Source organism: Numida meleagris, chromosome 8, assembly GCF_002078875.1.
Source record: "Numida meleagris isolate 19003 breed g44 Domestic line chromosome 8, NumMel1.0, whole genome shotgun sequence".
Taxonomy (NCBI): Eukaryota; Metazoa; Chordata; class Aves; order Galliformes; family Numididae; genus Numida; species Numida meleagris.
The window spans coordinates 709,127-731,560 of NC_034416.1; the positions used below are offsets into that span (position 1 = coordinate 709,127).

A 22,434-nucleotide genomic window follows, 5' to 3' on the forward strand; every position below is an offset into this window, starting at 1 on the left:
TGCTGCTCGCTCTGCATTTCACAAAACAACGTGTTGTCTCCTTCAAAGAAAAAGGAAAAAAAAAAACCCAAACATTCACTCTTTGAGATGCCACAATGAAGGCTCTGAGAATTTCAGATAGATTGCAGTTTGTGTGCCATTAGGCAGGCACTGCCTGCCATCCCTACAGCTCGGCCATCAGCATACCTGGTTTGGGTGAGCTGGAGCTGGCTCAATCTGAACCTTCTTGTAGCACCTGGGGAGAGTTTTGCCATATAGCTCACACAGACCCTGTGCTTGGTAGCTCACAGGTGACGTAGCACAGTACATCATTCAGCAGTGCCCAGGAAACCAAACTGGCACATGGGTGAGAAATGCCTCCAGGGAGCTGAGCAAGGTGCCCACAGACGCAGATTATGGATGAGCATGGGTTGGGGTTGAATGGAAAACCTCCTGCAACAACTCCTGTCCTTCAGGGCACAGAAAGAACCCTCCTGACCCTATAAAAGGTGTAAGAGAATCCTGCTCGGACACAAGGCATTGCCCCCTGCCTGGCGGGGGAGCAGGGCAGCTGCAGGAGGGGCTGCAGGGGGTGCCAGGTCACAGCCCTGCGCGGCCCCATGGCAGCGTGGGGACACTGCGTGCAATGCCCGGGATGCAGTGACTCAGCCTGGGGGTGTCTCAGAGCGGGATCTGCACCAAGCAGCTGCAGACAGATCATTCCTGCAAAGTCTTATTTAAATCCAAGCAAGCAAAACATCCCTCTCCGCTCAGGGCTGGCAGTGTTTATTTATGTATCACCTGTGGAATGAGTACATTTGTGACATATGTGTATGAATGACTCTGCATGGAGAGGGGGGAAGAAAAGCATCTTTCTAAACAGAAGCTGATCTCTGCAGAACAGGAGCACTTGGCACGGGCTCCACGAGTGGCCAAAGCTTTTGGCAGTGCCGGGTCCAGCCCAGCACTCAGCATCGTTCATGAAGTGGAGGGACTGCACGCTTAGCTTAGGTGTGGAAAAACTGAAATGCACACATGTGAATGCTGTCTGCAAAGCATAGCATGAGTCATGGGAAGCACGAGAAGAAGCAGCAGCTCTGACTCGCAGTGCCCTTCTCTGGGCTCTGAGCTCCCTCTTTGCCCAGGTTCCCATGACGAGGGCTGAAGCAAGCACTGCCTTGATACCATCTGCGGCCGCCCAGCCTGCTGCTTTCCCAGCAGTTTCGGAAGTTATTGGCCAATCTCAAGGAAAACCACAAACGATGACAGAACCCAGAGCTGCAGGAACTCAGTCCGTCCATTCCCCTGGACCTAAATGTTTCCTTCCCGTGCCGGGCGTGCCACTTCAAATGGGAAAAAACAAAACATCGCCTTGGTACCAAGAGCAATGAATACCAGTATCACAGGCACGGGGATTTTTTCATCGTTTGCACACACTGCATTTATTCAATTATCCAGATCTCTGATATTTTATACAAAAGTAAAATTGTGCCCAGACTGCAACATCACCTGCGCGTCCCAGGTCAGGCTGTGGGCACTGCAGGGTCTCCCAGGTAACACATCTTTGTGGGATTTATATTATGGGGAGAACTCGATCTCATCAGCATCTTCCGGAAGGGGAAACAGCTCAGGAGAGGGTGAAGGGAAAGAGCCTGCACCTGCCTGCAGGCAGAGCTCCTTCCTGCCACCTTGCCCTCCGACAGCAGCCTCCCCTATCCTGGTGTCTTGTTTCCTGATGTCCCCCCCAGCTGCTGCACCCCTGCAACCTCTTTGCTCCAACCTCTGCCTAGGAAGTGTCCTCACCCCGGGCAGCCTGCTCCTTGGTTTGCTGCCCGGATTCCTGGTGCCAGCACACTCCTGGTGATGGGCAGGGAGAAAGAGGATGAGGACAGCAACTCAATGACTAAATATCAAAGGTAAAATTAGCTTGAATCTGTTCCATGCCACTACAGACTGAAAGTGGACAGAAAAGCAAGTTCAGACCTTAATGCTGAGTTTTCAAGGTTTGAAAATTCCTCTGAGTCAGGACGAGTGGGAAAGTGGGAAACGGAGCCGTGCTCATCCAAACCTCATCTGCATTCACATCCGCAGATGAAGTCCATCCCCAGCCTGCACTTCACAAAGCACAGCCTGTGCAGCGTGCGACGCCAGAGCAAGCAAGGTCTGCCAGGAGAGGGGCTGGGTGCTCCGTGCAGGTGTGCTGCAGAGAGCTGCACGGTGCCAGGCGGGGAGCCCTGTGCAAACTGCTCCCGCTGCTGCAGCTTGGGCAGGGCTCCTCCCCCCCAGCCACCAAGTGCAGGACCAAACCCAGAACCAAACCCAGAACCAAACCCAGAACCAAACCCAGAACCAAACTCAAAACATTGGCCATGCAGCTGCAGGGCACAGCGACAAGGCCGGCTGCTGCCCAGCCCTGCAGCTTGCTGCTGCTGCTGCTGCTGCGTAGACGAAAGCCATCTTCCAGCCAGTGATTTAACATTCCAAGGGAGCAGATTAATGCCTGCAAACTTCTCAGTGGAAGCATTCAAACGCTAATTGGTAGTTGCAAGTAATTAAAGTAATTTACTCAGATTATAAAGAAATTTCTTAACAGTGATTAAGCAACTCCGGGACGTGTGTAGTTGTTTGTAATCACTCCCCCAGGGGGATTAAAGCTCTTGGCTGCATGTAATATGTCTTGTAACACCCTATGGGTCCTGTTGGCTCACGATAGCAAAGAACAGCTTGTTGGAAGAGATATAAATCAGGTCTGCACGCACACGAGCACACTGCATGGGAACGGCTCTGCTTCATGGCCCGGCTGGGAAGGAGGCACCGCGTCACCGGGGTTTGGTCCGTGCCACGCAGCCATGAGCACCAAGGCAGGGCAGGGCAGGGCAGGGAGGGCAGGGCAGGGAGCAGGACTTTGAGGAGAGCTGCGGCCACAGCTCACTGCCTTCCATTGGCAAGCCCATAAAAGAGGAGAAAATCCACTAAAATTGTCGGTTTCATTCCCTGAAAGTAACCCCAGAGAAGTGGTGAAGCTGTTGAGCTGATGCTCAGCTGATCCTTGCCATTAATGCTCGGCCGGCGCTAAGCAGTGCACAGCACTCAGTTCTCCATCCGCGTGCCCTGGAGAACCCTGGTCCCCCTGGGTGCATTGCCACGGCCCCAGCACGACTCGATCCCTCTCAGCAATGCCCAGAAATAGTGAATGCTGAGGAAGCCTTCTGCATGGCAACCCCCCAAAGGCTGACAGCTGCATTCTAACTGTTCTGCAGTTTACCTTGAGAGGGTTTGCTTTTCCATGCTTGGAAGAAAGGATGGCAAGCAGTGCACAGAGGCTGGCGGCAGAAGGGTGCAAGAGGACCTGCAGAAACTAATGCTGAACAAACGGGGAGCTCATCTCCTGCCATTACTCTGGCCCATCACTGTGGTGTTTGCGTTCTGCAATTTTTTTGGCCAAATGAAACCAATTGTTCTTTTTCCATTCCCCCCCCCCTTCTTCCCCCCCCCAAAGACAACAGAGAACGGACGGAGCAAGCGCACGTTTTATTTGTTTGCTGTTGGCAACACGTGCCTGGGAAGGAGGCATTGTTCTGAAGGACAGAAATGCACAGGAACACACAGCAGCACCAGAACCTTCAGCAGCGCCCGGGGCGAACCCTCAGCGCCGCGCTCGGGGCCTCGCGGCCACGGCTCCATTGTGCGGCACGGGACCAGCTTCCCAGCCTCAAATATAAATAGGTTTTTCTCTGTTCTGTTTACAGTGTGTAGAAATCTGATTTTCCCTAATGGTCCTTTATAAATAGTTTCCACCCACCCTCTGCTTGAAAGCTTCTCTTACTCACATTGGAAATTAGGTTCTTCCCCTCCTCGCTATTGAGAACAATTATAGCTCTTTGTTCAATGGGAATTAAGAAGCATGAGGGCTGAATCCATCCGCAGGAAAATTGTCACTCTCTTTTGTTTTCCGCCTGCAGTAATTATCCTGCCAACAGCTCACTCTGACATCCTCAAACCCTCCGTGCAGGCATTCCCAGCCCAGTCCCAGCCCCTTGCCCGAGCCCCAGCCCCAGCCCAGCCCCATCCCAACCCATCATTTTGGGAGGGGGACCACAGGAGCAGCTACTCCTTAGCTACGGCCCCAAGGCCCTGATTATTTCTCAGGGAAGGTTCCCCCCCTTTTGCTGCTGTGGAGGATGCACACGGAGCTCACAGCGTGCCCACGATAAGGGGCAGAGATGTCCCCTCCTTGGCCGGCTCCTGTCCTTGCCCAGCTACATCTCATCTCTCTGCACCCCCCCTGGGCCCAGTGGTGCTGGTGGCTCTGGGCTGCCACCCCCGCTCCCACCGCAGTTACCTCCAAGAGGCCGCAGCTCTTGTCCCCAGAGTGCTTCGGGGGGACAAGGAGAAGGAGGGAACACAAGGAGGGGGCAGGAGGCCAGGAGAGCTGCCCGTGAACTGACGCCTTCCTCCTTCTGCAGGTCTCCTCCAGTGTGAAACCCCTATTTAAGGAACACAACTAAATCTTACCCGATTTTTTTTTTTAAAGATCCAAAATGAGTAACCATTGACCCCTCCAGCCACACACTCATTTTTCATTAAGCTGCTCCTTGGATCTTATAAGCAGGGAGAGCGAGAACAAGCAGGCGAGTGAGTGAAAACAACCAACAGTGCCCCGGGGCTATAATAACCGAGGTAGGAACATTTTAAATTATACCTTGGGTCAAAATGATTTTAGATTGATCAGAAACCAAAATTACCCCAGAGTTCCAGTTGATTGTCTGTGTCGAGTTCATCTGGAGGCTGCGTTTCTCCAGCAGTCCCCATTATCATTATTATGAGGAGCGTGTATACATTGACCCTGTTATTTTAAGCAGCGGAGAAGAGAAGCCCGCCCCGCACCTCAGAGCCCCGCAGCTGCAGGCAGTGTCCTGGATGGGGAAGTGTGCTCCTGGCAGCCCTGTGGTCCTGAGGACCTGTGCAGTGCCCTCAGCTGCGGGCTCGGAGCAGAGCATGCAGTGGTGGAGGTGGCAGCGCATGCACTGCGCACAGTGGTTGGAGAGCAGTAACGCTCACAGCAAGGGCAGTATTGGTTTCTCATTACCAAGGCAGTACTAACAAGACAGGACTGTTTAGCTGTGATTTGGAAAATGACAGAGGGCTTTACCTCAGAGAGCTGCCAGCGCTCTGCTGTGTCCCTGTGGCTGCACCCAAGGGTCCCCGTGCCCCCAGGGCCGCAGCCCAGTGCTCGCTCCCATGCTGCATCGGTGCCGCGGTGCATGGCTGCGCACAGAGGCCTCCATCCTCCCCTGCTCCCCCAAAGCACGCTTTCTGAAGGCCTTCCCTAACACCTGTGCTTAGTGACTTGCTTGACCAACCACAGAGTCCCACCCTAACAGTTTCTTGGGTCTGAAATACTGCTTCTTCAGTTTCTCGAGACAAACCGCCTCCGTGGGTTTCCAAACCATCCAAGAGTGGCAGGCTTCTCCTTCTGTTTCATCACCATATTCTGGGTTTTCCAGTGTTTTTGGTGCCGAGTCTTTCCGTTGCTCTCCAGGAGAGATTTGTGAAAAACGATAAATAAAAAAACATATTTCCAAACAGATTTGGCTTTGGCCATTTTCCCCCCAGCCATCGACCATCTCCGTTGAGTTCCCGGAGCAAGCAGGAAGCTCAGCAGCGCGGCTCAGCCCTGCACAGCGCCTGCTCCCCAGCTGCAAGCTGCGACCTGGAGGTGAGAGCTCCTGGATCCAGTTACCAGGCCGAAGCGTTGAGGTCCCAGACATTTATTTGTGTTGAGACGGAAACAAAACATCCCGTGCACTGACAGCCCGCAAAGGGAAAGGAAAAAGTTTCTAGAAAAAGCAAACAAATTGTAGGTACGCTTGTGATACATGAGTTTTAACTAAAGCCTCTCCTCTCCACAGAGCAACGGCAAACGCAGTGGGAAATAAAAACAAAATTACCACTGCAAAGCCTATAATTGCATTTCAAAACCTACAGCCATTAATTCCCACAAGCGCCAGGATCAGAACTGCAAATAACAGCAGCCAATGCGTTCTGCATTGGGGGGATGCTCCACAAGCTGGATGGAAACGCTTTCTCTGCGTGTAGGGTTTTTCCGTGTGCACCTTTCACCCCAAATAAACTAATTACTTCTATAATGCTGCCTGAGGTTCCACATCATGAGCAGAACATGGGGTGCATTTGTGGATGGCCACGTCCATGAGGGAGCTGCTCCCCACCACGACCCCACGCTCCCACGCAGCTGCGCAGCATCCTGATGTGACACGGGCAGGGACAGCAGCCCCGGGCTGAGCGCTGGGATGGGACCGGAGGGGCAGGGCCTGGGGAGGTCACAGTGCCCTTCTGCGGGAGCTGCCAGCAGCTGGGCAGGGTCCCGTGGCAGAGGGGACAGGGTTCAGTCCTAAGGAACAGAAAATGCAAATGGGGTTTTATGGTCGTTAGCTCCACTCCCCAAATAACCTGCATTTTAATTCAGCTTTAATTAAAAAGGGGGGAAAATATGCCCAGGTAAACAGTTTCCAAGCAGAAGATGGGTCGGAGCAGTAGAGCATTCCTTTGACCTAACAGGCCCGACTTTCTGCAACTTTTAATTAAAAACAACACCAATTTGGCCACGCTAGATTGCCCAGAGAGCCGGGCCTTTGAAGAGCTGTAATTAAGGCTGCTCGGCCCCGTGCACTGCGCGCTCTGCAAGGCACCGCGGCTCAGGGCAGCCTCTCTTTGCAGCCTCTCCTTGCACATGGGCACGGATGGGGCCAGCGATGCCCCAAGCTCACCAACCAGCCTGGGAGAAATGACTCGGTCCTGACGGAGGGAGAAGAAAACATGGCACGGTTTGTAGCAGGATTTCTGCCGTGGCTTTAAGGAGAGCACACAGCTCTCTGAGTTAACGGACGAGAATTCGATCATTTCCCCCGAGCATGGGTGGGTTCGTGCTGCTGTCGGATGGGAAGCTGGAAAGAGAAAACATTTTGAAGGAATCAGAACAAAGGGGCAGAAAAACATGAGTGTCTGCACAATAAAATTAAAATTAAAAAAAAAAGAAAAAGAAAAAAGAAGTACGAGTTAGAGATGGAGCTGCTTTAGGAATGAAAGAGCTGTGACAGGCATGTGTTGATGCCACGAGGCATAACAGAGAAAGAAAGAAAAATCTAGATGGTGTTTTTTTAGCATTTACTCCAAAAACACTTGCTGAACACAGAGCAATCTCTTTGATATGAAGGTTAATTGAAAGAAATGGTGCAGACCCTTTGGAACGCTGTCTTAAACAGCTCCAAAGAATGAAATTTGGGGGCAAAAAAAGGAAGACAATGGAAGTGCAGGAGCAGAAAACAGACGGCGTGGGGACGACCCGGGGAGCAGCAGGGAGCAGCGCCTGTCATTGCCCCATGGCATCATCCCACGGCATCGCCCCGCTCCTGCCCCACTGGTGCTGGCTCTCACCGGGCTGTGCTGGTGCCTGGCATGAACCCAGCAGTGCCAGGTGCAAAATGTTTAAGCATTTTTCCCAAATAGCACCGCAAAGCAGAAAGTGAGGCAAAAAGGATGGGAAGTGAAAGTCGGACTCAGATCTTCCTCCCCGGGCCCTGACTTGAGCCACGGCTTGGGGCCTGAACGCCCACTTGGGAGCAATCTTTTAGAAGCTGGGCAATCCTGCTCAATATTCTTCCCCCAGACATCTTTGTTCCTCTGGATTCTGCCCAGAATGAGAAATGAAAGCTCTGAGCTGGGAAGCGAGGAACAGTTCTGGGGCTCTGTGGCTCCGGCAGAGCCACGATGGGGTGCAAACATCACGGGGGAACTTCTGTGCAATGGCATCCAAGTGACCCGGGGAGCAAAAAAACATTCCAGATCTGAACTGCTGGATGCTCCTCTGAGCATGTGGTGTTTCGTCTCCAGTCAGCCCTTCCCCACACCAGGCTGTCCGGGCCATGCATTGGTGTGGGCTTGTGGGGCACGAGCAGCTCCCTGCTCCCAGGGCAGCGTGCACGTGGGGTGGCTGTGCCTGGGGCACCGCTGGGCTCCGTCAGCAGCGTCAGAGCTGTGCAATTGTTGGAGCAATTGGCCGCACGAGGCTCATGGCATCGTGTGTGCTGAATGTGACGAGCTCTTACCAATCCCATTTCCCTTCACAGCTCTCTTTCCTGCGAATCCTCAGCGAATCAGCTGTTGAAGTCTCGCACTGCGAGGGCTCTTGCCAGTAAAAGTTGATGGTGCTAATGTTTGTGGAGCTGGGTTACTAAAGGGGGAAGAAGCAGCAAAAGCAAACTAATCTCAGCCAGCAAATATTTGCGGAAAAATGCTTGCATTATCTGCCCCAATCGGTCCCTGATGTTGCACCCCCGCCCAGCAGAGATTGATAGGCGCAGACCCAGCCTCCTTCCTTTCATGAATGAAGATGCAGCTGTGTTTTCTTTGTGCACACTCCCTTATTGAAGTCTTTGAAAAATATTCTGTATAGAAACAATTCTGTCGACACATCAGTTTTCTCTGTGTTTTCCTCTTCCCCCTCATTCTTTACCATTAAGGACATTTGCATGAAAATGGGCGCAATATTTCTGAATCCATCACCTGGCATCTGGGTTTCTTCTGCTGCCCTTCCGATGAGGTCACTTCCTCTGTGTATGACGTCATGGCCTTGGGGGCAATGCTGGAGGACAGTGGCCGTGGGGCTGCCCCCTGGGCCTCAGCTCCTTCCCCCCCTGGTGAGGGCTGCTGGGGGCCGAGTACGTGCATGATGCAGTGCATGCATGGTGCACAGCAGGGCTGATGTGCATGCACACAGAACTCTATCCGTACTGCAATGAGAAGCAGAAACTCCTGGGAAAACACCTTCCCTGCCCTCTCAGGGCCCAAAGCATTCAGGGGATGGAGTAGGAAGAGCAGAAATACCTCTCAGGATTGCCTGGTGCAAAGAGGCCTCCTGGGGTACGAAGCAGCCCCATATCTCTCAACATCCACAGATGGTTTCTTTCTCATTTTCTGGTGCTCTCCTGCCCCTGTCCCATTTTGGGGTCCATCTCATCACCATGAACTTTCTGCTCAGGAGTGAAGTGAGAAGGCATGAAGTGAAGCAAGCCCAAAGCCCAGGGGCTCTCCCCTCGCTCGGCATTCTCCCAGCAGACCTAACAGCAGAGTGGAGGCTAAAGCAGGGGCAGGCACCAGAGCCCCCCCAGACAGCACAAGAAAACTTGTCCCGTGCAATGGGCAGAGAGCCCAGGTACGATCCCAGATCAATCTGATTTGGAGTAAGGAATTTTTTACATCTCTCATTACTGTCATGGCCTCAACCTTTCCTTCCTGTATTTACCGGATGGTGTTTTTCCATCTTATCTCCTTTCATCACAATCTTGTTTCCGCCTGCTGGAATCACTGCATTCCTGATCTAGATGCAGCTCAAACCCTGGGAACAGATGCTATTGTCAACTTTTATTAGGTTGTTGCGTTAAGAAAGGAAGACATCGGTGTGGTCACTGCTGCAGAGTGAGGCTCCTGCTCTCCCCAGAGCACAGGGCCCCAGGGAGCCCCAGCAGTGCCATGGCTGGGAGCCACACCGGGGCTGCAGGCGGTGCCCCAGGGAGCACAGGGCAGTGCCCGGCACAGCCCCCAGAGCCCCCAGCGACAGCAAATCTCTGCCGTGTTCAGCCACACGAGGAGGCCTTCCTTCCTGGGGATGAGCAAACGAGAAACCCACCTGAGATGTTTGTGTAACCTGAACTATCTGCATTCTGCTTAAAACGCCGCGCTCCCCTCCTGCCCGCCCGATGCCATCCTTCCAATTACGCCGAGGTTCCTTCCCTGGCCCCATGCTTTGCTCCTTCGCTGTTTATGCATTTATTATTTACACACAGGCCTCCAGCTGCAACTCGCGTGCTGGAGAATACTCCTTCAGTGCTGTGTTTGGTGGGAGATAAGAGAGGCAGGAGAGCTGCCAGCTCCGTGCGGGGGGAAGGAGGAAACAGCACCCGCTGCCTTTTTTCTCCGCTCCCGTTGGGAACTCGAACTCAGCTCCCAGGGGCAGACAGAAAGTGCTGCCAATGGCTGAGCACTCTCTGGAGCCAGGGATGCAGCGGCACGAGACCCCGTGGGGCTCTGCAAAAATGCAGACGTGGGGTGCAGAGCTGGGCGGCCGTGCGGGACCTGCTGCAGGGCTCTGTGCTGCTGAAGGCATTGCGCTGCTGCTCCGGTTTGCATTGCTCTGAGAGCCGCCTGGAGTATTCTGCAGGTTGCGGTTGGTACAAGTTGCAGCTTGCTAAGTCCCAGAATGGAAAACCTTGTGGTTCTGGAGGCTTTGTATCGATAAGGAAGGTTCCAGGAGTCTTTGTATGGAATATGTATGTACCTCCGGAAAGGCCTCTGAGTGTACACAAACTGGAGACCTTTGTGTGCAAGGTGTGTGTGATAGGAGGAGTGTATCCCCCACACACTCAGCACTGATATTAAAGAATGCCTACTTTCTAACACTCTGACTTGAGTCTTAGATTTTTTCTTGATCGACTGCTTTACAGTAAGAGGGTGAGGCCGAGCCGAGCTGGGTTGATCCCAGTTTGGTGCAATTCCCCAGCCCAAAGAACAGGGGGGAATAACCCCAGAGCCGATGTGATGCTGGAAGTGGAAGCAGAGCTGGGAGTCAGTGGGGCACCCGCAGCCATCCCTGAGCCATGGGGAAAGGGAAAGAACGAGGGAAAGGCAGCGCAGGAAGGGAAACGTGCGAGAAACCAGGGGAAGCTGCGCTTTTAGGGAGTGCGCTTTGGTTTACATTTGATTATGTTTTCCTGGCAGACATCCCAGAGCGCTGAGCATTCTCTGTGCGTGTGCCCTGGGGAGGTGGGGGTGTGCTGTGGGGGGAGCGGAGGCATCGCTGCTCCCTGTGACTGGCCCTAGCCTGCGCCTGTGTTCGTGGGGCCGGAACCGTGCTGTGGCTGCTGCTGAACCTGGGTGCTGCCGAGCAGCTGAGGCAGAGCCTGCCTTCCTCCCCAGCCCCTTGTGCTGTCTGCAGGGCGCTGCCTCTGCCCTGCCCCACATCCCCACCTCTCGCTGCCAGCTACAGCTGTGGTCATTGCTGCACATCCCACATCTGCTCTCTGCTGCTTCCTGTGACCTGACCGCACAGAAGCTGCTGCAGGTGAAGCTCCAGACCCATTAGATTGATGAAAATACTTTGCTCCATCAGCCAGGCACCTCCACGCCTGCTGGTTTGCATCTGAACCACAGCAAGTTCAGCAAGGAAGCACCAAAGGCAACTTCTTGTCAGAGCAATTTGAGCTGCCACCATCACTCCCAGCGTTCTACACTTCTGCAGTCGGGTTTGGTCCTCTCGCTGCACCTCCCCATGTCCCATTTTGCAGCAGAGCTCTGGCTGCAATTAAACACTCCCTTGGTTCTGGCGGCATTTCAGTGGCAGGCTGAAAAAATACATAAAGAAGCAAGGAGTGTACCGCAATCATGTGAGCAGTTGGATGGGGCTCTTTGCAAGCAGTGGGTATGTGCAGGCCCTGCAATGTGCAATGCAGGAGGAGCTCAGTGGGACAGCTGTGCCATGCCCCCTCTGCAGCAGCAGTGAGGATCTCGTGTCCCCATCCCAGCTCTGCAGGAGTCACCTTCTGTGTATGCAATCGCATCTGTAACCTGTGATCCAGGGAGTGTGCGTAAATTCCACTCAGAGGCTGCATTCCAGCACGTCCTGAAGATTCCCCTTCCACCCACAGACTTCAGGTTCCCTTTGCTCCCTCCTTTCCTCTCTCAGTTTCTCCCCGTGGTGCTGATGTGTGCAGCCGGGGCCTGGCAGAGTGGAGGCATTGCGCAGGAGGAGGGAAGAAGAGAAGGGAACCGTCACCTGCACGAGGGAACCGCAGCGGGGCCGGGGGCCGCAATGGGAGCTGCCTTCCCTTTATTTATTGCAGTAATGCAGGGGATTTGGAACGAGCTGCGTTGGGTAATGGGCTATAATTTGGTCCAGGTTTTCAGAATACATTGTTGAGTATCCAAAAGTGAAAAAAAGGAATGAAAACTCCAAGGAAACTTCTGGGAGGAGGCAGAGAGCGGAGCTGAGTGTCTGCGTGCTGTGGGAGGCTCCTTTCTCACGGGGCAGCGCCTTGCATCATCCACCAGCTCAGCAAATTGCAGCTTAATCCTTTGTGGTGGCTTTGGGAAGGGATGAGGCTGGGAAGGGAACGGGTGGGAACACGGAGCTCTGTGAGCTGTGAGCACCCTGCAGCAGGCACTGGGCACGGCAGGCGTGGCAGCGCCTGGTCCTGGCACACCAGCAGACACTGGTTCTGTTCCCCAAATAAGGTCCCATGAAGCTGAACCTATGGGAGGTTAAAGCCTGCTGCTGGCCCCCGGGCAGCCCCAGCACTCGCAATCCCCCCTTGTTTCTTTTCCCTGTAACTGACTCCTCTCCTGCCTGCCATGGGAGTCCTCCACCCAGGAAGGCGAGGAAAGCAGAAGCAGGGAGCCAGCAGGCTGGGTGGAGGTGAGGGGCTGGGATGCTCTGAAGGCAAGGAGCGCACGGAGCATCTCCAGCCTCCTTCCACCCCCCCACGCAAGGAACTATCACACTGCTTCTTGCTGCTGCTGGATGCCTGAGGGACGGAGGGTTTCAAAGAGCTCATCCCAAGGCCACATCTGCTGCTGCTGCTGCATATGTTTAAGACAACTCATTAAAGTTCCTGAAAGGCCTAAAAAATGAGTAATTCTCTAAATGAGCGAGTCTATAATAGCCCTCTAATAAGCTCTAATAGGAGACTTGTGTTCCGCCGACCATGCCGCTGTGGCACGGGCAGTGTGGGGCAGGATGGGGCCGGCTGGGAGCGAGGGGACAGGGCAGGAGCAGGGGGTGAGCTGGTGTCAGGAAGTGCAAGCACTGAGAACTGGGACCGGGGTCTCAGCAATGTGGCAGTGCCACCACGAGGGCTGGGTGCAGCGGGCAGAGGGAGCCTTCATTTTCCTTCTGGCACAGGAGCCCAGCAGGGAGGAGGAGGAGGAGGAAGTCAAATCCCCCAGAAAAAGGTTGGGTGCGCATCTCTCCGCTCACGCCCACGCTGCTGGCAGCTCCTCCACGTCTCCATGGGACCGCGGTGTGAGCGAGCTGTGCCAGCACCGTGGTGACACGGGGAGGTGGTGCTGGGAGGGTTGGTGGGACCGCTCCCCTCCCCCACCGAGCAGCATGGCAGCACGTGCTGCTTCCTCACCAAACACCTTCCCTTGCTGTGACACCCTCCCGAGCGTCAGCCGTGGGATGGATCTACCAGCTTTCACCAGGGCCGGGGCTGGCTTGCATTCAGCAATGTCCCACTGCATTGCAAGCAAACAGATGACATTTCCTGGGCTTGCAAAGAGTTGGAACAGATCAGAAACTTCAGGATTCAAGATGTTCTGCTCTCGTTGTGAACAGCGCGTGCTGCTATATTGGTGAGATGATGTACCAGGCTGCTGGCACTGCTTCACGCTGTGACATCATGGTGGGACATAACTCACGAGGCTGAGCTGCACGTCCTGCCCCACAGCTCTGTCTGTGGGGTGAGGGTGCTCCTCACTTGCAGGAGCAGAACACGGATGGGAAGCAGAGCCAGGCTGACCCCACAGAGCTACCTCTGTGCAGAGCATGGAGCTGCTGGGAGGCACGGGACAGCAGGTAACTGCAGCCCTGCTGTGCCGCGGGTACCGCACAGGCTGTCCTTTACTTCTTACTGATGTGGTCTGGGGGCAAACAGGGGCCTGAAGTGATGACTGTCATGGAAAAAACATCATCGAGGAAAGAAGACCTGAAAAAAAGGAGTGAAATTTTACCCAACACCCTGAAAGGCAAGGGAGGGAAATCCATCACTCCCACTTGACCCCAAGGGTGGCAAGTCAAGATTTCTTTCAAGTTGTGTCTAGGTTAGCTTTGACTCCTAAACTCTCGGGGTTGTCTCTGCGGTGTTATTGAACAACACTTCACCCAAACCAAGGCCTCCCCGCTGCCGCTGGGGTGTTACTCTGATTTCCTCTTTCTGAGGTCACCTGAGCTGGAATTAGGACTCATGAGTGAGTCAGATGTTTCTCAGCAAACTTCAGGGCTGTGAAATTGGTGGATATCTCAATTAGTAATCCTGCAGCGCCTTCTCCTTCTTCCGGAGCACGCACAGCATTCGTGCACAGCTTGGAGGCACGGCCGCGTCACGGCCCGATGTCAGCACAGCAGCGTGGGCTGCGTTTATTTATCCAGTTGTCTTTATTAAATTCCAGTTAGTCATCCAGGTGTCCTGTCCAAGAGGAAGGTCAGGGGGAGGAAAGGAAATGGAAGAGAAACAAAAGTGAGCCGGTGAGGTACGCAGATGCATCCTTTGCTGTGCTCAGGGATGCAAATGTGCTGCTCGTGGTCACCCGCAGGATGAAGGAACGCGGGGTGTGTGTGTGTGTGAGCACGGCTGTGTGCTGACAACACCGTTACCAACACTTGCAAAGGACGGTAAAGCTCTCTGCATACAAACTGGGCTGAATCTTTGATTGAGAACTTGAACTTGAGGCTGGAGGAGTCCATTTGCTTCCTCATCCAGAGGCTAGAGAGCGCAGTACCAGAGCCGACTGAGCTCCATCTGACAGCTCCCTGTTCCTGATGCCGTGCAGACAGAATGCAGCCATTGTCCTGTCCTTGTTAGGGGCCTGAGATGAAGTGTTGTAGCCTCACTGACTGCAGGAGTGTACCCTTGAGGCTGCAGAGGGAAGATGCTGGAAGCAGGAAGTGTGCAGGCTCTTCTGCAGGGTGATGATGCAGGCTGCAGGTTGTTTTTGCAGGCTGCAGGACATGGTTGCAGGCTGCAGGATGCAGTTGCAGGAGGCTTTCTCTCAGTTGAAATCTTTGAAGTTGAAGGTTCCCACAGCATGGAGCCGGGCAGGCTGCTGCTATCCTCTGCTCATCTCTGCCCAGCACTGCGGGTGCATCCCGTGGGCACAGGGTGCAGGATTAAGCAGGAGTGCCCTGGGTCTGGAGGCAGGGGACACACCATGGAGCACCACGGTGATGGGAACGGACTTTCCAAGCATGGAAAGCACCAAGTTCTGCGTGTTCCCCAAAATTTGGGCTCGGATGCAAACTGGAGCCACAGATCCTGCTTCCACTCCCCCAGGAGGCAAGTTTCTCTGGAAACCAGGGAAGAGGGGGAAATCCTCCCACATCCCAGCTGCCCGCCCGGCTCGTGGCTGCGGAGCTGCTTTCCTCCCCCTCTCTCACACCTCCCTCCATCTCTGCAATTCCCTTGGAGACGTTAGATCATTTTTCCAGCTCCTCCAGGTGTCCATAAAACCGGCCGCAGATTCCTCCACGGAGAGGGAGCAACAGCGAGGAGGAAACCTGAAGCCACAGCAGTGCCCCCTCCCCGTGCCTTTTTCTGGGGAGAACCCCAACTTGGCAGAGGGAAGGGGCACCCAGGGCTGCCCAGGGGGATGACTCAAGCAGGGACCCTGCAGGGAGGTGGCAGGTTGCCACCTTCACTGGATGAGCATCACGGAGCTATTGCTGCTGCAGAGCCCCATCTGGCACAGCCGGGTCCAGCTCTCACCGCTGGGCCGTGCCCGGATGGTTTGAGGATGAGGTGGTGGTGGGCAGCCACTCACTGCTCGTGTTCGTCATGTCTGGAAAGCAAAACGCTGCCTGCTGGGACGGGGCCGTGGGGGGTATGGGGAGGGTGAGCAGAAACGGGGTGCAGAAAAGAGGCAATTTCTTCTTTTCTTCTGATTCCCTTTTTTTTTTTTTTTTTTTGCAGGCAGAAATGATCTCATGTTTTGTCTAATCTAAATTCTGTCAAGCAAGCAGGGAGAAGGAAAAAAAAAGAGATGGAAAGCAAGCAAGAGAAGGCTACGCAGCTAATAAAAATCTGCGAGACACATGTTGCTGAGCTGGGACACCAGGAGGGGCAGAGCAGAGCTCCGTGCTGGGGGTGCACGGAGCCCCATGGCTGTAGCCTCCCCATCCCCAGGGACACCTCTCCCCCCAGGAGGCAGCACCACGAGGGCTGCGGTCATTGGAGGGTGCTGATGGGTCTGGGCGAGCAGCTGGAGCTGGAGCTGGAGCTGGGGCCCTCTCCCTGCCCATCCCAACCCTGCAAGGTTATTGAAGAGGAAAGGGGTGCAAACCTCTCCGGGATTTCCCTCCACTCGTGTGTCCCATCTCACTCAGATGGAGCAACCCCTTGGGCTGTGCGTGTGGAGGAGCCTGCGGGGAGGCAGAGAAAAGCCTTCTCTTGCTGTTCTCACCCTCCATAAAGGTTTCCTCACCTTTTTGGAAATTAAATCCCACAGGAATTTCATGGCCTTTATTTCCTTCCCCCAGCAGCCCCATGTGGAGGAGTGCAGGGCTGCGTGCAGGCAGGGCCAGGGGAGCAGCCCGCTGCCTGGGGCGTGTTTGGAGCCAGCAGAAACGCCTCAAAGGGAGCTAGGGTGACTTTTGTTTAAGATGTGCATTTTCTCAGCCAAACGTCTTCACCGCCTGGCTGCAAAAACTGTTGTGGCAGCATCTGTGCTCCAGAGGAGCCCTTCTTTGCCCCATCAGAGCAGGGGCTGCCAGGAGGGCGAGTGGCAGTGGGGCTCTGGGTGGCTCTTCCAGGGGTGGCGGGGGGGCCCTGTGCCTCACGGTGCTGCCGCTGGGTGCTCACCACGTGCAGCTGGGTGCTCACCATGCACTGGCAGCTGCTCACCGTGCAGCACTGGGTGCTCACCATGCACTCTCCATCCTCCCCCACCTTGGTGACGGGGTCCCAGGAGGCTCCTGGGAGGGGGCAATGGGTGACGCTGGCCCGGGGAGGGGGTTTTGGCCACGTGATGGGCAGAAGGAGAAGCAGCGGGGAGCAAGGAGGGCGGTGCAGGAAGTTTGATCGAGGTCTCCACACGAGGATCATGCATTACATTTCCAGGCCACAGAAACCACACTGGAAAGTTCGCGTCGCGTTACTCGCTGTCAGGGCCGGGGCCGGGACCGGAGGAGCAGCGCGGCGCGGAGCCCAGGCGGCCTCTCGGTGTCATTAACAAAACAAACAAACAGCATTGCCCATAATGAGCTCCGGCTTCGGGCGGAGGAGGGGTGATTAAAGCAGGCTGCCAGGCGCTGGGGGGGCCCCGTGCCCGGCTATCGCCGTGCTCCCACCCAACTCCTGCTGGGGAAGGGTGCCCCGAGCCCCCAGCGCCCGGTTCAGCGCTCAGCACCGCCTGGTCCGAGTCCTCAGCGCTCCCCATCCCCGGCGAGGCTCTCACCCGAAGCTCACAGGTACGGGAACAAGGGAGGGAGGCAGGGCGGTGCGGAGCCCCGTCCGATTTCCATCGCAAATGATCTCCGGCAACCCTGGTGCATCATAAAAGCCCGGCTCATCCCCCGGTGCTGGGAAGGCCGTGGCTTTTCTGCCAAAATACAAAGCGGCGTTCGGGCCCGGTGTGTCAGGCAGTAATGAAACCCGTCTGGGTGCCGATCGCTTCTTTATCTCCCCAGCTCCGTTTTCCTGAGGACCACGTTTTTTAATTTGTGTTGGATAAACAGTATGGGATTGTGTACGCAAAGAAGCTCTAATTATCCCCTCAGGTTGTGTTTCCTTAAAGGAAATGAACTGGGCATGGCATTCCCTCTTGAGAAATGCACCAGCGCAATAGCTTCCAGATTTCTCCCCATGCCACGAGCATCCAGCAGCGAGGCTGTACCGGCCTGCGGGGCAGGAGGCAGCGGGGGGTGCTGCGCCTTCGGAGGCCCCAGGAGCTCCTCAGCCCATTTTCAGGACGAGCTCTCCTGCCCCAATTGGCATCCCTGAAATGTGGACGCTTCCCAGCAGGCCGGACCCCACAGACGCAGGAGCGAGGCCAATGCTCACACAGCAGCAGGGGCAGAGCTGCCCAAGCACACGACCCTGGGGCAAAGGGAAGTCACAGCTGGGCCCTGTGCTTCCAATATCCTGGAGGAATCAGGATCAGAAGCCACCGAGCGCTCTGCTGGGTCACTCTGCGCACACATTGCCTTTGCTCTGACTCTGCCCAGCTCTGCCTTCATCCTTCCCACCAGCAGCCTGAGCTGCACGCTCTCATCCTGCTGCTCAGGGAAATATTTCCCTGCATATAGTGCCAGAGGGTATTTAGCATTGCACAGGCCCAGACCGGTTTGAAGCCATGCTTCAACAAATCACTGCTGGCCCCAGGAAATGCCTGGTTGTCCCCAGAGGCCATGAGTGCCTCTCGTGCCCCCCCCCCCACTGCAGCCCAAAGAGCCCGGACACCTCTCCAGTGTCACAAGTGCTCCTAGATAACCCCCGTGGGCAGATCATTTGCCCATGAGGGACAGATGAACCATGAATCTTCTGTATTTATCCCCGCTCCACAGCACTCAGCAATCTTTATTTACACTGCTGACAATTGCTTTGGGCTATTTTTAGGGTTTATTGCTGATTGTATCTTTAATGTTATGGGTAGTTAACTTGGCAGCAGTGGAGTTAATGCAGGAGGCTTTCACCTCCCCAGAGACCTGACATCAAACCCTATTTACGGCAAGAGAAAGCGAGCCTGGTGCTTCCTCCTCTTTGCCCATTGACCTCCGTGCATGCATGGAGAGGGGACTGCAGAGACCCCAGAGAGGACGGAACCTCCAGGGCAGCCCTGCTGATGGGAGACCGCATGCAACGGGAGGCTGCTGTGCTGATAAGGGGCTGTTCCTGAGCACATGGCAGCCAGAGCTGGGCCTCTGCACGGGCTGCTTGTGAAACAGCCCAGGGGTCAGGGAGCGGGGCGAACCAAAGCCAGGGGAGCAGTGCAGTGTTTTGCTCGGACAGAGCTGGGGCCTCATCCGGGAGGTGTTTGTGAGAGGCAGTGTGAGCCCCGGGCTGCCCTGAGCTGTGCCCACCCTGCACCCCACTCAGCGAGCAGCGGCTCCGGGCCACGCGGCTGCGCAGGCGGAACACAACCCCGCATTCCCCGCGCTGGGAACCGGCTTTACCGGAGGATTTAAATTCAATTTGTTTTATTGAAGTTTCTTTTTTTCCCCGACCAATGCATCAAACTATCATTTTACTCAGATCAGCTGCTCTCAGCCTCGTCTTATGCCCTCCCCGCTCCCCCTCGCCCCCCACGTCCCGCTGTCTGGATGAGCCCTCTAATTCTTTCTCCTCTTTCAAGCCCACCAATGCTTCCTGCAGCATTAGCCGTAGAAATGCCACGAATTTCCTTTGTGTTGCTGCTTGGAGAAGGCAGGGGGGTGGGAGAAAAGCACAGCGCGTGGCAGCGCGAGGACTGACAATAATCTCTGCGGTTTCTCTCCCAGCCCCAAGTTTATCCCTGTGCAATTCAGCGTAGGAAAGCTAATAATGATGTGTCAGGAGGGCTCTGATGTATATGTGCGGGGCTGCACGGCCGGGCTGACGGTGCCTCCTGCGCTCCCACCCGCGGCTTCCTCCTGACCGAAGCCCCCAGCCCTTCCATGCTGTTCTAATATTGGTGATTTATGGGCCGGCTTCTTTTACTTTTCCGCCTCCTCCTGCCCACCCAAAGGAGATGATCCCTGCCCTGCTTGCCTCTCGTGTTGTTAACGATGGGGCTGCTCTGCCCCTGCCCGCTTTCTGCAGCCTGCACACCCGCCCGCCCGTCAGCATTACAACCAGATGAATGCAATAGCACCAAATTCGGTGTAAGAACACCAAATAACCACATGCTACCAACAGGTCCTTCCCTCTGCCTCCACTCCGGGTGGACTCCAACCAGAGCGTGGCCCTGCCCCGATGTATGCCCCACGGATCTGTCAGCATTGGGAGCCAGCTGCGGGGGGCGGCGCTGCTGGAGCACGTGCTGCTGCTTTGCCCTCCCATGCACAAGAGGACGGGGGAGGGAGGGATGTGCAAAGTCCTGCCAGGGGCAGTGCCACCCTGAGAGGTTTGGGTGCCACCCGTGACCTCAGAATCACAAAGGAATAGGAGTGAGTAATGAAACGCAGTTCTGTTCTTCCCAAGCAACGCATCTCTTGCTGCTTCAGTATTTTGGCTGCCTTGCTACACCAGCAGCAACACAGGCCTTACGCTACAGATGGTTTGTTCTGGGGAGATTCCCAAGTTACATCTTCCCTCTCTGCCTTTTTGTATGAAATGGAGCCATCTGTTTCTTTCTCTCTTCTGCTTTTCCTCCCCACGCAAGCAGCTCTGTGCAAAGGCATGGTCCCTGCCCGTGTCCTGCCCTGGGAGCAGCAACATGCGTGGGTCATCCTGCAGCCCAGGCTCCTCGGGTGCTGCGGGCGCCCATGGGGGCTGCAGCATTTTCTCAGTCATCAATCACGAGAAGTATCTCAAAATAAACGGTATGAAATGAGCAGCCCTTTTTTCTCTTTGGTCTCTATAGAGACCTCGTCTGATATACAAACAGTACAGATGATAATTTGTTTCTCAGTTTAGGGGTTTGCCATTGCACTCTCTGTTTGCAAAGCAGCTTCTGTTCCCACCTATTTGTACTAAGGCTGCCGAGGTGCACATTTTTGACGTGGTGAGTGCTAAAGGTGATGTGTGCATTCATGTACAGCATTGCAAGCTATCCATGGGCAGGGCTGTGTGTGCATGGATGCACACTGGTGCACATGAGAAGCACAGAGGTGTGCCTCTGTATTTCCACCTGCATGCCTACATGGATCACAGAGCACGAGTGCATGCACCATGCAAGGGATGCGTGCTGGAGCTGCAAGGTGAATAGGAGTGGCTATGCACGCTGTGCGGGTGCAGCTTTTGTGGGAGGGGCTGCACGTGGGATGGTGAGAGTGCACAGGACGAGGTGAGCAAGAGTGCCCTGAGCCTGGCCCAGCTGTTCTTGTGGCTTTCTCTGCCCTGCTCTTCCCCTGCCCCAGCCGTGCCCAGCACCCTGAGTGCTTCCCAAGGGGAACAACGAACAGCTTCTGGGTGCATGGCTCTTCTGTGCTGTGTTCTCCTGCTCCCTAGCACCTGCCACTTGCCGTGGAGAGTCCTCGCGTTTTAACTCCAGAAACAATTATGTTTTCATTACAAAAGCAAATTAAGGCGGCTGCTTAATCGAGTTTATTAAATACCAATGAAGTCCCTGGGTAAATGAATGGCAAAGAGGCTTTCTGTGCTCAAGTCGGGATGGAAACAGAGAAATGTAATCACGGAGCCAGGCCGGCTGGCACGCGTGGGCAGGGAGCTCGGTGTGCTCGGTGCAGGGCTGGGGCAGCCCCTGGGGTCTGGGGGCACAGAGCAGTGTGTGTGGGTCCCTGCACACAGCCCGGGCAGGCTGGGAGTTGGTTTCTCCTGGAGTGCATGGGCATTTCCAAGAGGCCTGCTCTGCTTGGGCACAGTGCTGCCCTTTGCAACGTGCCCCCATCCATTCATACCCATGCTCGGATGGGGCTTATCCCTGGGCTTGCATCTTCTGTGCATGGAGCTGTGTGCAGTGCTCTGAGCTGCTCCTTGCTGGTGCTGCCTCAGGCAGCGGCTGCACTGCAGAGCCCCACTGCTGTCCCATTGCTGTCCCCACCATGCCCCAGCCCAGCCCCCCATCTCTCTCCTGCCCCCAGGGCTCAGCAGGCAGAGGGCTGCGATGTAACCCCATTTCTCCTGATCGACATTGCTCCTTCTCTCTCCCATTGCAGCCCTTGGATGCTTATTTTTAGCTCCCGTTATTTCCCTCAGGCCAACTTTTCTGTCACATTTCATCCTTTTTCTACTGTTTCTGGTTGTTACTTTCTTCCTTCAAGATGCTTTCTCTTCCAGACTTTGCCCGTCACCCAGGACTGTGTTATACCCTCCCATCCCTTCCCTCCTCCCCTCTCCCCATCTGCCTTCCCCCTTGTTCCATCCTCTCGAGGGATGGTGAGGGCACAGATCCAGCACAGGCCCTGGGGAGGGATGTGGGAGCCCCTGCCAGCAGCCGGGGGTCTGGGCGCTGGCTCAGGTGGGAGGAGCTGGAAACCCCCTGGCACAGGCCAGCATGTTTTGGCACGGCTTGGCACGGCTCGGCACAGCTCCCACAGGGCTGGGTGGAGCAGGGAGGCTGCAGCACCCTCACTGACACTGATCCCTGTGCCCCTTGCCTCTTGCAAGGGGTCTGGCTCGCAGTGGTCCCCAGCTGTGACATGAGGTTTGTTGGATCCCAGAGCCTTCAACAGGAGAATACAGAGGCACTGTTCCCCCAGGTGCTGTTTTTCTTTCAAATACCCTGTGACGGTTGGGATGAATGGATTTTAATGAACAAATGTGGCTTATTAAAAAAAAAAAAAGTAACCAAAGTGTCAGGGCTGATTTAAAATGGAAAACATGGTCTGGGTAATAAAAGAGATGAGTCTGTTTTCTATTGAAATGCATCAGAGGATGGCCTGTTCCCTGCTTCTCGTTGTCTCTCCCTCCTTTCCCCAAAGTACTTCTTATGTCCCTGTCCTGCTGGGACCCATGGGGACAGTGTCCTGAGGTGCCACCGGGCAGCTTAGTGCCCTGCAGGGCCCCGGTG

At 55.2% G+C, this 22,434-nt stretch overlaps 3 long non-coding RNA genes across 3 annotated transcripts in view; 2 read left to right on the plus strand and 1 right to left on the minus strand.

The window, feature by feature from the left end:
- LOC110403448 lies at positions 6,500-8,604 on the minus strand. Its single transcript, XR_002441669.1, has 3 exons — positions 8,563-8,604; positions 8,106-8,230; positions 6,500-6,944 (listed from the first exon to the last, which is right to left on the minus strand). It is a non-coding gene; the product is annotated as an uncharacterized LOC110403448 (long non-coding RNA).
- On the plus strand, positions 13,155-15,858 carry LOC110403068. Its single transcript, XR_002441477.1, has 2 exons — positions 13,155-13,404; positions 15,738-15,858. It is a non-coding gene; the product is annotated as an uncharacterized LOC110403068 (long non-coding RNA).
- LOC110403334 overlaps positions 16,871-22,434 on the plus strand; it is a 31,718-nt gene continuing 26,154 nt past the window's right edge. The window contains exon 1 of the long non-coding RNA XR_002441622.1: positions 16,871-17,233. This is a non-coding gene — a long non-coding RNA (uncharacterized LOC110403334). The remainder of the gene's footprint in view (positions 17,234-22,434) is intronic.